Here is a 17,348-nt window from a genome sequence, read left to right as displayed (position 1 = left end):
GAGAGATATTTGCCTTCTCAGACTTATAATAGGAAAGCCATGGGGATGCAGGCTGAAGGGAATTCTTGCCAGGATGAGCAATTGCGTCTCTTGTGTACCCGGTTCTTGGTATTTTTCCTAATTCCTGGTTTCTTGCTGGTGGTTTTGGCTTTGTGGCCATCCCCATTGAACTGCAGGCTGCTGGTTTACAGAAGAGGGAGCAGTCATGTTCCTTTCTCACCTGGCTGCTCCTCTTGGCTTTCCTTGGTGTAATGTGTTGAAACAGCTCTTTTTTTTTTTTTTTTTTTTTTGTGAGTGCAGATTAATGAACGGTTAAAGAACAGAGAAATGAATGTTAACGTACTGATGGGACTATATCACTGTATATATGTGACTGAGTAAGCCCTGCCATGCCTGCAGTGTGCTTAACTGCAGGGCTTCTAAAATCAGGAAGGGCTCAGGAGAGACAGGCAGCCGTTGAGGGAGGCAGAAGTGCTGCAGCAGCGCGTGCAGGAGCAGAGATGCGTTCCTTACACCCTACTCTAAAAGGCTATTGTATAGTTTGCCTTATTAGTATGGAGCCATTTCACTGCTTTTGATGTGTGTAAATGCTACCACAAGCTCTTGCTGTGTAGTAATTCTTAACCGTGCCAGGTGTGTTTCCCTGAATTATGGTGACGAGGTTGCCTAATGTTGCTTTACAGCGCCTATTGCCTATTTACGGATACAGCAGGCTGTTTGGGGTATAGCTCTTGCAAAGGCAATGATGAGCTGCTGCACAGACTTGTCACTAATACCTGAGTGCATTCTAGGTAATCTGTTCTGCAGTATTTTTTACTGACATGGTCCCTCTAAAGCTAAGAGAGTAACGGGTGATTTGTAAGCCTGAAAAAAGACCTCCATTTGTCAGGTGGGGGGAAAAAGTTGTACCAGGGCTGCAAAGAGGCTTCATAATTTTTACATGTGAGCGTCTTGGAAAATTTCAGGGGGGAAAAAAATCAAGCTTTTATTTAAAACAAACAAACAAAAAAAAACCTTCTGGTATGCTTACTCAGAAGAGCCATATGTACCGTAGTCAGTGTGGATAAACCTCCTCAGCTGAACCCTGCTACCCGGGGGAACAGGGTGTTCTTTAAAGTTCAAATCAGAATTTAAATTTTTCATATGCTCCTCTTGTCTAATAGTACGTACAAACACACAGCTCTCATGTAGGGTATTTTTTTCATCTTTCCATCTCTGCTCAGGCAGAAGGATTCTTATTCTGGTAAATATTCAACTGGATGAAAACCTCGATTAGGGGGGAAAAAATGTTTTAGGGACTGCTTAGCTGGGTTAGGCCTGTACAGGCTGATAGGGAACGAGAGATGCTTGTCTGCTGGGACAGCACTGTGAATCCAGGATCATCTGAGGATCAGGAAATAAGATTTTTGCCACCTAATACTCAGGAGGAGCTCTAGGTCAGGTGGCAGAAATTATGTCCCAATATGGTTTTTGGATCCCTGTGAATGTGGGTGAAACAGCCTGTGGGATTGCGCTGGGCTCTCTTTTCAGACACTGTCTCTGTGGCTGTGGCCGTGATCCCATGTGCTGTTCTGGTCGTGGGTTCCATGTCTGGCTGTGGGGCTTCCCTTCCAAGGGGTTCTGGCTCTCCTGCTTCTGATAAAACTCATTTGCAGGCTAAATCCTTCTCACTGTGATAAATTATTTTTTCTTTTCTGTATCTTTGCCTTCCAACCTCCCTTCTTTCTTTTTAATATAACTAGCACAGGTGGGATAAAGGCAAAGAGCAAGTTGCTACACCCTAGGTGAAATTTATAGCTTTTGAAAAGCTCCTGTGGCTCGGGATGTTAATCCTAACCTGGGACTGTTGCTTAAAGAAGCAAATGTTTAATAACCTGCCCTAATGCTCTGCTGCTGGCAAGGGGAAAAAGACTGAGCAGTCTTCCCCCAGACATGCCACTGTAATATCTCATTGCAGCAGTTTTAGTAATGGCACGGAGCTTTGAATTTTTTTTAAATCTTAAAAGTGGTCCCAAGCACATATATATGTACCAAGGCTGTCTCTGATTTTTCCAGAGTTCATGCAAAATTTAGTTTAATAATGAGACACGTTTGTGCCTCCCCCCTGCCCAAAGAGTGCTTTCTGTTGAGGAAGGGGTGGGAGGCCTTAGTGGGATTGCTTGACAAAGGTTGGAAAAGGAGGGCTAAAGGGGTTGCTGTGTGGAAGGTGCACTTAGTCACATGGTCTGAACTTGGGTAGACCTGTGCGGTGTCAAGAGTTGGACTTGATGATCCTTAAGGGTCCCTTCCAACTCAGGATATTCTATGATTCTATGATTCATCCTTTTTGGTTGTTTGGCCTCCTGTCTCTCCCCCTCCCCATCCACTTGCTCCACAAAATCTATTTCTCCTTTGCCATGTGTTGCCTTCCCTCTGCACAGGAGTCTTGGCTTTGCCCTGAGCTTGTTTTGTTTGTATTTTTTGTACTGCGCTTTAAGATGGAATCTCTAAGTCCAGCTAGAGACCAGAGTCCCCTTGCTCTAGGCACGCACAAAATGCTGTCTTCTGCCCCTGAAGGGTTTTGAAGGTTATATTTTTGCAAAAGTCCAGTTCTGCAGCTTTAGTTTTCATTCTGGGGGTGGTAAGTTGATCTAGTCTGCTGTTTAGCCCAGTGTAAAGCTCTGAAGTCACTTGAAGAATGTGGATGAGGGTTTAAGAAAATGTAACCATCTTCTAAAAATTTAAAATGAGCAGGCTTCATGACCTAGCAGATTAATTCAGAGGGAATCAAGTGATACACGGCAGAGGTAAGACATCTGATGAACAGCTCCAGTACAGGAGGGCAAATGATGTCAGCTTCATTTGAAAGTAATTGTTTTTGTACATGGCTGGCATATAAACTATGATAACCTGACATTACAATAACCTGACACTACAACGTGCTCCTCAGTACAAATGGGTGGTGAAAGCAGATGTTTTATTTTAGTATTCAACCAGCAGCACTTCAGTGGCACCTAATTAGCGTATATATAGATACAGCTATTTGAGACAAAACCATTGAAGAGCAGAAATGTCTCTACAAGTACTGGTCTGCAACTTTTCTGGACTTCCAATGTGTGAGTTTATTGCTGGACTAGCGTTGCTGAGAAGCAGTAAATAGTTCAAAACCAGCACAAGAGAGAGGTTCTCCAAGACAATTTCTTGTTGGTAAATGCAAAATAATTACCACTTGATGGCTTCTCATTCCAGTCTTCAAAATAAGCTCTTGATCTCATTTTGTTCTTTAGTAGACAGGTATACTCATACAAAAAAGTGATCACCAGAGTTAGTGCTAATTAGCTGCCTTGCTGGCAGTCTTTGCCCAGAGACGTGAGATGTGAGAGGACAGCAGATGTTAAAATATCCTTTTATTCTCAGTTTGCTCCTTTTGTCTTGTACTTTGTTGTCACTTACATCTGTGCATTGTGAAGGTTAAAGAATGTGATCCATCATTTTTACGTTTCTGTGGAAATTGCTGTGAATGGTACAAGGTGTAAGGCAGTGCAGGACTGGGCACGGTATTTCTAGAAGGGACGTGGGGAGTTAGCAACATGTAGAGTTCACATGGCTGCCACTTGTAATATTTTCCTTTTTCTTTCAGTAATGTGACTTTTGCAAACACTAATGTGTTTTTATGAAGCCTTGTGATCGGCTGGTGCCCAGTGGGCAGAAGTGTTACCAGGCTGATGGCTTGCAGGTGGGATATTTTAGTGAGGTAAACTCATGGGTGTGAATGATTTTTTGCAAGCTCTGTTGAAGTCTGGTATGCAGAAGAACTTTGTGAAAAGAGGCAAATTTGACACATCCCTCCAAGATGTTTGTATTTTTCCTATTGTGTATGAACACCTTCCACTGGAGGAACTTGGTGTTAGCAAATATGTGGGGAGTGCTGTGAGCATTGGAATGTATCTTCAGCATTCGTACAGACCTAAACACAGGTAAATCCCTTGTTCTTTTCAGTCCTTAAAAATGTTTAATTATTGCAGTCCTGTTTTGGAAGTTTCCCTTTCTCCAAGTTGTTCCAAGTGCTCCTTGCAGATAAGGGTTCTCCAGACAAGTGTATCAGGGAAACACAGGGCCCTGTGTGCTTCAGGTGATATCAAAACCTGTGATATTGAACAGGATTTAGGTGGTGATGTATTGGTAGCTTAATGCAATCATGTATGCAGGGTGTTGGCTTAGAACACTTTTGAAAGCAAGATATTTTTGTGAATTTTAAAACTCCGCTGACTATTTGAGTGGCTTAATGAAAACCTTGACAGTCCTAACTTGTCTCTTTGTTTTCTGACTGCTAAATGACTTTTATTGTATTTTACTTTATGCCATAGCGTTATCACAGACTGAAATGAATTTATCCCTTTTCTCCTTCCTCAGACAGAAACTGATGAGGTCTCAATTTTCCAAATAGGCTTCATTTACAGGCACAGAAACCTCTGAAAATTCAGGCTGCTTTCATTCCCCCATTTCCGTTTCCAGACAGTAAATAGTGTGCAGCAGTATGGGGAACACAACACAGAGCTTTTCATTTACAAAGCCCTATTTGCAGAGCTGGGGAGAAGTCCTTTGTCTGGCAATGGAATGAGTGCAGTGAGAAGCAATGGCTTTTCATTTTCTTTGATCCAATAATTTACTGACGGTACAGTCCCAAGAATGCCCTTGCAGTGCTTGCATCGTGGTGTGGCATTGCATCAGCTGCTTCTAACCTACAGAGGGAGCAAATGTAAAATGGGGGTGGGGAAGCACATTTCCTGTTACTATGGGGCGTGTATCCGACTTTATATAGCACTTTAAATATTAAAAAGGAGCTCATTAAGCAATTTCTGCAAATTAGGCTTTTCGTGGCATAGCATGGACTTGCTCTGTTTCCTGTACTGACTGCTACGGCTGTGATTGTGTATCCATGTGTTTCTCTGCTGCTATTTGGAAGGAGTCATATTTTTACAGCAACATAACCCATTTTCCCTTTATTGTAATTGTTTTGGAATAAGAAGTAATCATCCAGGACTGACCAACTTGCTCTACCAAACGTTCTGTTCTCAATTCTAGTAAATTGCTTTGAGAATTGAACAAAGCGCTGTTCAATCATGCAAGATATCCATTCTGAACAACACCAGGAAAGTAAACCTACTTTAGCCCATTGCAATCATGTCTTTTTCTACATCTTGAAGATAAAAACTGTAAGAGCATGATACCAAATGTGCAGAACTTATGAATCTCCATTCATTCAATAAGGAACTTAGTTTGATAAAGTAACTCCATGTACCTTGTTCAAATCCCCAGACTTGGCAGGTGTTTAAATTATTACTAATAGAGTAAGACTTCTTTGATAGGAACTTCTATCAGTGGATATCAGTGTTCTGCAGTTAAGACTGAAGCTATCGGGCTCTTTGAAAGGGCCTGCACAGGGCTGGCAGGTATCAGCAAGGCATACCCCCACCTCCTTTAGGATCTCTTTGTGTCTCTGGGTTCCTGCTTTCCTTTCTTTGTCCATACAGGTGTAAACAAGGGTTATCTGCTGGGTGGCTGCTCTCGTGTCCCAGTAATCCTCTGTTTGAGCTTGTGCTTTCAGGATGGCCAGAACCTGAACACTTTGTATTTCAGTGTGTAATATTAAATTAACATAGATCAAACAAAAGCTTTCAATTATACGTTAGCCAGACTTAGTGATAAATAGTTCTTCGTCTCCCCATTGCAGAACGGTTGATGGCTGAACGATCAGTTTGGATTGCGTGTTGGGCTAGAGTCTAAGATCTTCCCAATTTGTTAATCTCTCAGCAGCTGCAGCACGGTGTGCTGTAGGGGTGGTGCATATCAGAGTAGTACAGGGCAGAAGGAATTGGCCTGGAGGTTTTATTGCAGTTTTGTCTGCAGATGCTGTCTGTATCCCCTGTGCTCCATGCTAAACCTCCCAGGGAAAATGCTGTCTGGGGAAAGCCTTGTTTGCTGTTCTTGCTGTTAGCGTTAAGCAGATATTCGTACAGATAGGGAAAGATCCCCTGTGATCTTCAGTCTTTCAAACATGGTAGCACGTTACACAAGACTGGGATCAATATCTTTCAACATTTTTCATTTCATTTGTTGGTTTTAGTTGTTTTATGTCATAGTTGGTTAAGTCTGAAATTAAGTGTACAGGCTTCAGTGTCATGTCATATTCTTGCACTGATGCACAGTGTGGTCACTGGCACCTGCTCTCCCATATTCTTTGGGTGAGGGGAAAAAATGTAATGGAAGTCTTTATAGGTATAAGAAAAGTGATATTGAAGATGGTTATTGTTCACAGAAACACTACTTTTTCCAGAAACACTGTATGAGGTTTTCCTATACTTCTATTTATATGGAAAGATAGGTAGTGACTGCTTGAAAGAAACCAACCGCCTCTTGAGTAAATAATACTTTATAGGCTTTTATAGACTTTCTTTCCTTTTTCTTTAAAAGATTATAAAATGGTAAATATGACAGGAACAGAAAGTTAGGGCTTTGAAATCGCTCAACTGTAACAAGCTAATAGTGATAGAGCCTTTGAAAAGGGCAGCTCACATGGGAAAGTGCTGGCATTATCAGGGCAATTGTAAATTCAGGTTAGTAAAACAACTAAATAATGTCATTAATTTTATCACTACAAATGTCTTCAAACACTGGACAGAGCACTGCTATGTCTTTTAGTTACTTTCTCAAAACAAGTCTTAAGGAGAAATAGCAGCATCTTTCATTTGTAGAAGTAGGCTCTTTTCGTCTTTACCAAAGCAACACTTGTACTGAAAGTCTTTGCACTAGCCCCTTAGTTTTGAATAAAATTATGAAAAATAGATCGGATTTGTTTATGTTAGCCCTTTAAAGATAGGCAGAAATGCATTTATTAAAATTGAATATTTTTAAAGGTTGTCCCTTTCAGATGAGCCTGTAAATAGGAGGGTAGGTAGTTAGTGCCTGAGATAACAAGTGCAGTTTGACTTTCAAATTCCAGAAATATTTTCACACATGGGAATGGGACTATATGTTCTCTTTATATATTGTTTACACATACAGTACACTTGAATATTGCAAGCAACTTTAAACAAAAAAAAAAAAAAATGCAAACAAACAATAGTAGTTAGTATCATCCTCTTGCCCTCCTCTCTTGTAACTCAGCAGAAGAAATATCCTTCTAGGAGAGAATCCCGGAGTTGGTCTATGCATTCTTGTAACACTTGCCAGTGCTTTTTCAGGCTTATGCACCCATGGCATCAACGCACCTTCACAGGTGATTAGCAGTCCTGTCTCATACTGACTACTGGAGGGAGTGTGTTCAGATACAGGTGGTGGCTGCTGCTGCTGGAGCAAGTGCTGTAATCTGCTTCTAGGGGCTCTGTGGGACTGGGAGAAACAGTGCTCCAGAGCAGGCAGGTTGTCTGTGCAAGTTGCAGACAGCTTGCAGCCTGTTGGACACTGGAGTGTGGACGATGCATGATCTAGGAGCATTGCTTGTAATTGATGTCCTTTTTTCTAAAGCTTTTAACTTTGCATTGTGGAGACTCATCTTGCTAGGTTTTAAGTAGTGGCTAGAAGTAGAAGCTGAGGGCAGTCCCATTTTGTGGGCTGGGATCTGGTGTTTACTTGTCAGTTTGGGAGTCAGCATGGCAGAGCGAGTCAAACTTCAAGATCGTAGAAAGGCTTTGGCTGGAAGGGACCGTAAAGATCTTAGGTAATCTCTGTATATTAATGATGTCAGCACGTATAAATTAGAAGCTGTAAATGAAGTGTAATAATTTCCCTTTGAATAATGGAAAAATAGATCAGAAACAGGTGAACAAGCTTCTCATGCTTTTAACTAATATTTTTCTTGTATCTTGCAATTAAAATTAATTGCTCCAATTCTTCATTTGTGTAGAAAATAGATGGATGAATCATTATGTATTTGTTATTGTTGCAGACTTCTGCTACATATTTTATGCTTGCGTGTATACGATACCTTACTGCCTTGAAAGTGTCTTTCAATATTGCATCTTTATGGGATGGTAATTCAGCAGAATTGCACTGATAATAGAGGGTCTCTAATCTTTGACTATTATTGAACAGTTTTTCTTTTAGGGAGAGGTGGAATAGTGCCATTCCAAGCAAGCCTTGTTGGGGAATTCCATTAAGGGATTCCATGTATGTAATTTGACTGCTTCATAACCACTGCCTTCAGTATTGCTGTAGCAGAATACAGTAAAGTGAGGGTATTTAAAACTAGCGAAAAGAATAAATCATTCGGCTACACTGTCAGTAATAGGACAGTGCTTAATCTGGTTAGGCTCTGGCTAAGGTCAGGGAAAAAGGATTACTCAGTGCTATCTATGTATTGACATCTGGAATTTGGGGAAGGGAATGAAATGGTAGTGGTTAATCTACACAAAGTGTTGCAGGGACCATTGGTGTCACGAGTTCTAGATGGACAGTTGCTGTGTTGGGCATCCTTTCACAAAATTGAATCAACAGAACAAATAATGGAAATAAATGTGTGGTATTCAAACAGGATGACAATGATGGTACAGGGACAGAAGTCAGAAGTGTTTCTGCATGATGTTGTTCATAGGTAAATTTATGTTAGAAGAGAAAGTGGTAACCATTGATGCAATGAAGTTTTGAATCAACCTTCCTGAAGTTGGAGAAGGAAGAAATCCAATTTTTAGGCTAATGCTTGGTGGTTTTATGAATGAGATTATGATGCTATGGTTTTTCAACATTTGGTTACAACAGGAATCCAAAGCTTGACCTGCTGCAGCATATTCAGGATTTCTTTTCCTGTTCCTGCTAATCATGTAAATTTGGGAACACAACGTGTGTCTAAATACTGGCCGTTGCTAATCCTACTTTAGTGTTTATCTTTCTTTGATGGAAGTTATATTATTGCATTTTGAATGTACTTGAGAAAAGCAGCTCATGATTTGTGCTGTCCCCTAAGGGAGTCCTTGTTGTTATCTTGTTTAAACAATGCTCATTGTTTGAGTTGTTAATGTGTTCATCATTTATATATGGTAAATCCTCCAGACACTGTATTGTCACTATTGTAATTGGGCTTAGGGATTTACCCAAGTGTGTTTCTGTTGCATTGCTCTGTTTCTTGCTTCTTGATGCTAGATTGCCAGAAGACTGAGATATAATTGCAAGATTCCCATTTCCTGGGGGTAAAGTGACTGTGAGGCTGGAGGGTGGTGTTAGTTCCAATTCCAGCTCTGTGCAGCCTCCAAAGCTTGATTTTATATTGTAATTATGACTTTCTACTTAGCCCTTGATTTTTCTTGAACCAAGGGGACCTTTCAGAGCAGGGTTTTAATGAAAGATAGCTGGTTTATTTGCTCTGCAGTCTGTGTTTATATTCCTTTAGGAAGGGTGTGACTGGGCAGCAGAGGGGAAGGTTGTCTTTGCCTTGCCTGGCTATGCAAGAGGCAAGAGGATATTACAGACCACTGTAAGAAGTTTATTGTTCTAGGTCAGTAAAAAAAAAAATAAAATATTGTGTGGTGCTGTTTTAAGGAATTACTGCAGAAGCAGAAGTAGCTGCTTATACAGAGCTGGGGGCTGAAGGGAGCTACAGCTCCAGGAGAAAAGCCCTGAGCTCCCTCTACTTCCTCATGTGTGTTTGAGGCACAGCCCAGACTGTGCAGAACTGAGTGGCTTTTTTGATTACATTTATTACTAGTTGCTTTTCTTTGCTTTTTTTTTTTTCTTTCTAATGTACTGCAAAGCTTTATTTTCTTTATAATCAGAGATTTTTTTTCACAGAGCCAAATTCACTCCTAACATTGTGGAGCCTTTTGTCTGTAAAGACTTTTTTTTTTTTAATCTGAAAGTTAGGGAGTATGTGTGGTGTAGGAAAAAGGAGTGCTGACTGAGTGAGTTTGGCTGGGTGTTAAAGCAATGTGTGTCTTAAGATGAATACAACGAAGCTTGTATTGCAAGATACTTGAGGTGCTCTAATCACACAGCTTGAGGAAACAATGAAAAATGAGACTAAAGCTTTGCATTTCCCTTTTGAGAGCTTTATGTTGCCTGTTCTCTAGATGTGTGTAGGGAACACAAGGTATCTCTGCCCTTTGCTCATCTCAGTAGTGAAGGAAGAAATCCAATTTTTAGGCTAATGCTTGGTGGTTTTATGAGTGAGATTATGATGCTATGGTTTTTCAACATCTGGTTACAACAGGAATCCAAAGCTTGACCTGCTGCAGCATATTCAGGATTTCTTTTCCTGTTCCTGCTAATCATGTAAATTTGGGAACACAACGTGTGTGCAGTCATCACCACTTACCAGCAATAGGCTTAAGAGTAGATTTTGCTCCCTTGTGGTTAGGAAGCAGAGTGAACCTGAAGAGCCTTGCTTTTTTTGTGCTTGGCAGATCAGTGCTGACCTCAGTCAATTAAAAGCAAGCTCTACCTAACATAGTTTTTAAATAGCTGAGGAAGTTATTTATAATAAATACTTGCATAACTGAGGAAGAGAATACCTGGAAGATACTAGGATGAGAAAGAAATGCGGGAAAGTGTCTTGTGGAATTTTGCTATATCTGCAGTAATACACAGGGTGTGATATGCTTGTGATATAATTTATTAGAATAACTGGTCTAGTTGGACAAAACTAGGGTAGCTCTGGAGCACAATGGTAACTGCAGATCTTCGGAGTGCTAAGGAGGAAAGTCTACCAGATAATCCCAACAGAGTTAGGCAAAGCCATCATGCAGTGAATCATTAGGATAACAGCATCTTTTTAAAAGTGTAATTATTTCTATGTAACACCTGCCAATGAACACTAAAATAGAAATAAATCTGTTCTTCCCTGCTCTGTTTTCTTCTCTTTTGGTAAGCTGTGAGGTTTTGTGATGTTTTCCTTTCTCTCATTCTCTGCTCTGTTTTGGCCTCCCTTTTTCTAATGTTGGCCAATATTCTTGTCTCAGACCCTTCTTTGACCTTCTTTGACCTTCTTTGACCTTCTTTGACCTTCTTTGACCTTCTTTGACCTTCTTTGACCTTCTTTGACCTTCTTTGACCTTCTTTGACCTTCTTTGACCTTCTTTGACCTTCTTTGACCTTCTTTTCTTCCTAGACTTCTCCACTTCTCCCTTTCTTTTTGTCTGATGTTCTGTTACCTAACCTGCCTGGATTCTTTTGGATCTTCTTGGCATTTTTTTCTCTGTTTGACCTTTTTTTTTCCCCCTGCATTGTCAGATCTTTTATTCTGACCTCCTCCTTTTCCCTGTGTTCGCTTTGTGTTTTTTTTTGTTTTTTTGTTTTTTTTTAGGTCTTATCTAATCCTTTTTTTCCAGCATATCTATGGCCCATTGTGATGATCTCTGAACCTGGATCTCTCTCTGACTTTTGACCTTCTAAAGGGTGAGGTGTGTGTCCCTAGCTGTGTTTTGTGTCATCAAATGATAATTTTCATGTGTCATGAAGTTTATTTCTATTATTAATATTAATATTATTGTTGTCATTTGCTGTTGGAGGTGCTAAACAAGCTGTATTTAAAAGAAAAAAAAAAAGATTTACCCGCTTCTTGGTAATGAGTGCTGAAGTGGTTCAGACTGTCCAAATGACCTTCTGACAGCCAGCAGGTTGGCAGTAAAAACAACATGGAAAAGTCTTCAGCTGGCCAGCTGGGCTGGGGTGGATTACTGAAGATTAGATGATGACAAAAAAAAAAAAAGGAATCCGATTTTTTGTTGTTGTTGCTTCTTTGTTTTGGTGGTTCTAGATTAGGCATGGTTCAGTTCCATGCCCCTGGGAAAGCGCAGGCAGCTTCTGCCACTGCTCCACTTTTGTTGGAGCCAAGGAGCAGATGTTTGGGAGCAGCTCACCTTAATCATTTCTTGAACTAATGCGCAGGGCTCATGGGATTTGGTGTGGTGTCCTAGTGAAAAGCTCCACCCTGATTCTTTGATAGCCAGAGCCCTAAACTATCCCTTATTGCTCAAGGAGTGGCAAAAATGTGAATATTTTCCAAGATGGATTTGGTTTTGAGCAGTGAACAGCAAGGAAGACAGGTTTGTGTGGCCACAAGATGGCAATCACAGAGCAAACTTCAAACTGATGCTCTTTGCAGCATGCATGATGGAAATTAGCACTGTGCTCCTTGAATTACAGATGCCTATAAAACAAAAATAGTGTAGCAGGTGGGGAAAGTTACTGTGCAATGTATACGTAAAGTGCACATGTTTCTTTAAATGGTATTTCTTCCTTAAACCCCACAAAAATGTGGTGCTATGTGTAAATATACCTTCCGCGGATTAAGGAAATCACCAGGGGTAGCTCTTCTCAGTTAATCTTGATCGCTTTAGGACTGAGGCAAGTGGAAAGCAAGTGGCATTAAATTAATATATGCATAATCATTCCAGTATACTGTAGCTGCCTTAAAGCTGCTTAATAGTGGCCTCTTTATTTCAGCTTTTTCACTAGAAGCTGCACAAATTGTCTGGTTACTTTCATACTTCAGTCCTGAGGGGAAAAAAATCGCTGTAAAAATCGGTTTGGAATGTTCCCTGTTAAACTATTTTCATGGGTCAGAGGCATGACATGAAATATTTCTACAGAGAAAATAACAAATTCTGCAGTATGTCACTGCTATAGGCTCCATTTTCACGTTCTGCAAAATAGTTCCTCTCCTTTTTCCCCATTTTTATTGCTGTGAGAATGGAAATAGAAGTATTACCCAAGTTGGCTGAGGTGCTGGGTGCTGATTTTGATGAAACTATTACAGAAACAACAGTGAGCTTTAGCCTCTTCAGTTGGGACTTGAGTAGAGAGCTCCCATGATGTGATCACTGCTTTAAAACATCTCTCTCCATCTTGGGTCTGCTTCTGTTAATTTGCAAAGGTCAGGTATCACTTCATGTGGCTGTAGAAATGATTGGAGTTCAGGATATTCCTTCAGAGGCCATTGTCCTCTGAAGCAGAGGCACACTGCGGGGTGGGCAGCTAGGTATTTCTGTTAGCTTGGTTGGAAAACCTGGTTGCAGCCCCCAGGCTGTGCATGTGCAGTCTCTTGGCTACCTCGGCATGCGCACCTACCTACTTGGATGGCACAGTGCCTACCCACAGGCTTGTTCCCCCTCTGGAGGCAGGATTCAGTGTTTAATAAGCACCTTCTCATGTAACTCCATTCTGCTCACAGTAGAAGACCCTTGTGCCCCCAAAATAGGGATAACTTAGGATCTGATACTTGGTGGTCTTGTGCTGTTGCTTACTAGAAGAAATGGTTGCAAAATAGCTCTTGGGAAGTGTGAGGCAACAGGATGTGCTTCTTCCTTTTGTCTTGAATAAAGATAATGGTATGAGAAAGCAACTCCAATAGACTTCGTACCAGATTTCCTTCTGAGTGAAGGGATCCCTCAGGGTCCTGATACAGTTCTGTTTAGTAGCACTGCTGCTAGAACAGCCTTGTAACATACTGACAGGTGGATTTTATTGGGTGACTTCTTAAACTTGCAAGCTAGCCTGCCTTACCTATGATGCTATTAAAATAAAAGGCACCGAATAAGATGTCTAGTCTGTTTCTGTCTTCAGCCTGATGTAGGCTGATGTGGTAGGATAGTGAGGGCATGACAAAGAGGATACAAATCTGCAGCTGCTGGGCCAGGCATGTGCCAGGCTGCAGCGCTTCACTGCAGGGTCAAAGCAGGGAGTGAGGGGTTTCTCTCTGCTCTCAGACACAGTGCCCGTAAGCACCCTCATCATTTTGGTGAATCTGGGAAAACAATTATAGAAATAAACATCAGCCAGAGGAAGTCCAGCTTGTTTCTCTGGTATTTGCATTGGCTTTTCTAACACTTAGCTTGTGGCTTGGTGGAACACCACGCAGAGGCTTCCTGACCTCTCCTTTAACTGCTCTCCTGGCATTATTTCAGTTATATTGCTCATATGTAAACTTGTGCCAGACTGAAAGCTGGAAGAATGACATTTTCTGGCTTTATGTGGTGCATGTGCGATACTGGCAGGCTAAATATAGATATGTGTACTTATCTATATAGATACCATTAGGCAATAACTGGAAAAAAACGGAATTTATTGATGCACTTCTGGGTGTTTTCCTTTCAGTTGATTTCAGCCTCTCCTCTCTGCAGCCCAGAACTTGCAGTTGCCTTCTGCTGTCCTTCTCTGGTCCCACAAGTTGGATGCTCTAATTAATGGGCAGATAGAGAGCACCTGGAAAAATGTAGTGGAATAGGGAGGCAGAAGTGACCTTGTGACAAGGCAGGAGTATAATGAAGAGAGTTAGGAGAAACCAGAATTGAAGAGGTAGGTCTATGGGCAGTATGGGAAAGAAGCACCAACGGAGATGGGAACTCTGAATTTAACAATAAATTAGCCATGTACAATAAACAGCAGCTCAAATATGTATTATTTATAAATATTGATATATATTTAAGTAAACATAGTCCGAATTCTACAAAGCCTAAATATGAGCAGTGATAGTGCCAGCAGCTCCATTCTAGTGACTAATATCTCAAATTTAATATTGATGAGTTTATGTAGAATAGGAATCAAGGCACAGTAGACATGGTGGTCTTGAAAGAAATAACTTGGTTGGAATGTGGCAGGTATGAGAAGATTTAGGTTTTTAAGAACTTGTCTCTTGCTTCATTGTTTGGATTAAAAGAAGGTAAAGTAATAAGGTGTTGCATTGAATCTTCTCCATTGTGTGATCCAAGTTGTAAACAAGGTAGGCAAAGTGAAATATGCAGATCAAAGCTGAGCACAGAACACACTATCTTGATCTTTCACTGTAGCTGCTATCCAGGGCACATCTCTATTTTGTTTCAGTTTTGACATTGAATGTAACACGGCTCAGGCTCCCTAATAGAGCTGGCACAATTTCAGGCTGAGATGGCTGTCCTGGCAGTGTCAAGTCTAGCTTGAGCCATCAAGGCACACTGGCTCGTTACATACTCATTTTTATCATCTCTTGCTTTATTCTATTGGAAGCTTACAGCAGAGGTTAAAAACGTTGTCTGCACTGGGATTCCTCTCCAGCTGCTACGGGCTCATTTTATCCCTGACCCTGTGAGATACTAAAGCCAGGCTGCTTCATCTGTCACTGGCTTGAAAAGAAGCCTCGTCCCTAGACATGCTACATCATTTATTCCATTTTTTTTTCCTGATCCAGTGGACTTGAAATCCATTCTATTTCCCATTAATAAGAGTTCTACCAGATGCACAGGAAGGGTAGAGACCTTCTGACATCAGAGAAGCATCTAACCTCTGCTGGGCTGCTATCACATTTTTTTTTCCATGGTACAACATCAATAAATTGAAAATAATCTGCAGCTTTGTAATGAGGAAATACGCTACTAGGTGTTCTAAATAACAAAGATGGTTGCTTATTATTTCTGTTGGTCTGACTTTGTAAAGGGCTATACTGTGAACATTTCGTAATTAGGTCTGCATGCTGTGAGCAGTGTTCTGCATGTACTTTTTTGGGCCAAAGCTGTACTTTATGAATTCCCAGTTTGAAGCTGGTGAGAAGAGAAGCCTGAGGCTCATGCAGTATAGCAAGCTTAGACATTACAATAGGAATGGCAATAAACATGGCTATAAAAGGGACTTTAAATCAGCAGTCCCTTTTTTTTTCTTCCCTGAAAGCATTTTAAGTGTTTCCACAGTCTTCTGCCAGTACTGCTGCTTAGGTGCAGTTAAGGACTTCTCCTATTTTGCAGCTTGTCCAATTAAAATATAAACATTAAATTTTGAGAGGTCCATTGGAGCTCATTGTTTCACCGTAAGGACTTATATTTGCGATAACAATTGTGGTTCTCTCGAGGATCCTTTTAAATAGGAAAATTGGCCCAAATAATTTAAGTTTATTAAATTCAGCCTAGATGTTGCCTCTCATTGTCCATCATAGAGCCTGGGTTCACATGAGACTGAACTGAGCACAGCTTCCCAAATCTCATCTGCATTGTACTCACCACAGCCAAGAGTATACAAATGTGCATCAGTTTTAGAAATGCAAGTTTTAGTATCAATGGCAAAGCTCTAGTCTGAAGTGAAATAAGATACAAATCTGCACTGAAAAGCAACTGGATTAAATTTCTGTGGTTAACCTTTGAAGAGATGATTTGGTTCCAAAGCATTACTGTCCAGAAGGTGACCCCCAGTAGTGGATGGGCTCTTGTTTTTTTTATCCTGTGTCCTGGGCCACACTATTGCCAAGTAGTTTTTATTTGCATGTGGAGTAAAGTTGAGGAAAAGTGGAGCTCTCTTTAGAAGACACGGGTCCTTCCATATGTCAAGACTGCCAAACAGGGCTTTTCAAGCAGCTTTCTCAAGTCTGGCAACATGGCTAAATTAGCCGTGCATTCCTGTCACCTTGTGGACTTGGAACTGTTTCATTGGTCAGAAAACTCCACCTTCAGTGCAGAAGTGATTTCTAAACTTTTCCAAAATAATCTTTCTCTGTATGTGTACAGCAAGCATATATCCCTCAAGCTACAGGTGTTGCAAGTTCAAAAGCAAAAGCTTTTGTATTGGATCCAGTGCTTGGACTCCATCCCCAAGCACCCAGGGTGAACAAATAAACACTTGGCTATAAATACTGAAACTTGTTGTAAAGGTATGAAGCCTGTTCAGAAGGTGATATGCCAGCTTTGCTGAGGGACAAATATGACCCAGGGATGGGTTAAGCTGTGTTGGCAGCCTGCTCAGGGCTAGAGATGCTTGCTTTTTGGCAGAAGTGTACCTTTTGCTGTAGGATTACAGTCTCCGTGCAGTGAAGTCCATCTTGCTTCCTGCCTTTTGCTTCTGTACAAATGCAGTTTGGTGTTTGGACGTGAAGAATTAATTGCATTGCCTGCAAATCTTCACCAACATACTGGGAGGGGGGGAAAAAGGCACACTTGAAGGGTGTGCTTCTCACATAGCTTAGGTGGAGTCGGTGCAAGTTAGTTGGTGGGGAATGGCAGCTGGAAGGTGTCATGTGGGGCAGAGCATGGTTCGTTCTCAAAGCAGCAAATGGCATCTCATTAAATGCTTGCTCACGTCAGAGAACCCAGGAACTCAGCATGACTGATGCTAGAGGGACTCCCTCAGTAACTTAAAACTGAGGTGGATTGGAGGTAAGGCTGGCTCAGTTGGTCTGTGTCATCAGTTGTGTACCCAAACACGGGCTGGGTGCATCACTGCTATACAATGATGAAATCAGTAGTATGTTGTAATGGTTACAGCTAGTATTTTGATTATGATTTAGGGTGCTTTTTCTGCATAAATGTACTTATGGAAGATGTAAACTCCCTGCCCATGTTCACCAGGAAGATGATTATAAAAAGCATCCAGTCAACCGGGTCTCAGTGTCCTCCTTAAGCCCTGTACACCATTTCCTTTTC

The 17,348-nt window shown here is 41.1% G+C and overlaps 1 long non-coding RNA gene across 1 annotated transcript in view; it reads left to right on the top strand.

The window, feature by feature from the left end:
- LOC137841751 (uncharacterized) overlaps positions 1-17,348 on the top strand; it is a 137,226-nt gene that overhangs the window by 520 nt on the left and 119,358 nt on the right. The gene's annotated exons all lie outside the window — the stretch shown is intronic.

This window comes from Anas acuta, chromosome 18 (genome assembly GCF_963932015.1).
Source record: "Anas acuta chromosome 18, bAnaAcu1.1, whole genome shotgun sequence".
Taxonomy (NCBI): Eukaryota; Metazoa; Chordata; class Aves; order Anseriformes; family Anatidae; genus Anas; species Anas acuta.
This window is presented reverse-complemented; position numbering and strand designations above follow the sequence as displayed.